The following is a 971-nucleotide window of genomic DNA, read 5'->3' as shown; positions in this document are numbered from 1 at the left end:
GTGGAGGTAAGATTCTAGAACTCTCCTTCTCATTGGGTTTAGTGTCTGTGGACTCTTGAGATCCAGCCAAGAGGATAAACTTATAACAAGACCATTCGCCGGGCGTGGTGGTGCACGCCTTTAATCCCAGCACTCGGGAGGCAGAGGCAAGCGGATTTCTGAGTTCGAGGCCAGCCTGGTCTACAGAGTGAGTTCCAGGACAGCCAAGGCTACACAGAGAAACCCTGTCTCGAAAAAAAAAAACCAAAAAAAAAAAAAAAAAGACCATTCATACAACCTCATAGTTGCTGGGATTTCAGGGATAATGCATGAAAACACTGAGTCACCAGAATCTGAATGCCTAACTCTAAGTCATATCATGCGTTCAAGTCTGTGAGGTGTGGGTTCTAAACTAGGGCTGTCCCTAAACTGGTTCCCTGGTTGTGTGTTAATGTTAAAGGATATCTGTGGGGCCTACAAAGGAGAATGGGGGAGGTGGATAAATGACTCTAAATCGTTTCCTAAGACTAGGAAGTAATTGGCAACCATTTCAATATGTGGGGATTGCATTGAATCTGTAGATTGCTTTTGGCAAGATAGCCATTTTTACTATATTAATTCTGCCAATCCATGAGCATAAGAGATCTTTCCACCTTCTGAGATCTTCTTCGATTTCTTTCTTCAGAGACTTGAAGTTCTTATTATACAGATCTTTTACTTCCTTAGTTAGAGTCACACCCAGGTATTTAATATTATTTGTGACTAGTGAAGGGTGTTGTTTCCCTAATTTTTTTCTCAGTCTGTTTATTCTTTGTGTAGACAAAGGCCACTGATTTGTTTGAGTTAATTTTATATCCAGGTACTTCACTAAAGTTGTTTATCAGGTTTAGGAGTTCTGTGATGGAATTTTCAGAATCACTTATATATACTATCATATCATCTGCAAATAGTGATGTTTTGACTTCTTCCTTTCCAATTTGTATCCCCTTGAT

The sequence above is a fragment of the Mus caroli genome, unplaced genomic scaffold (genome assembly GCF_978045245.1).
Source record: "Mus caroli unplaced genomic scaffold, Mus_caroli_1 scaffold_1, whole genome shotgun sequence".
NCBI classification, from domain to species: domain Eukaryota; kingdom Metazoa; phylum Chordata; class Mammalia; order Rodentia; family Muridae; genus Mus; species Mus caroli.
This window is presented reverse-complemented; position numbering follows the sequence as displayed.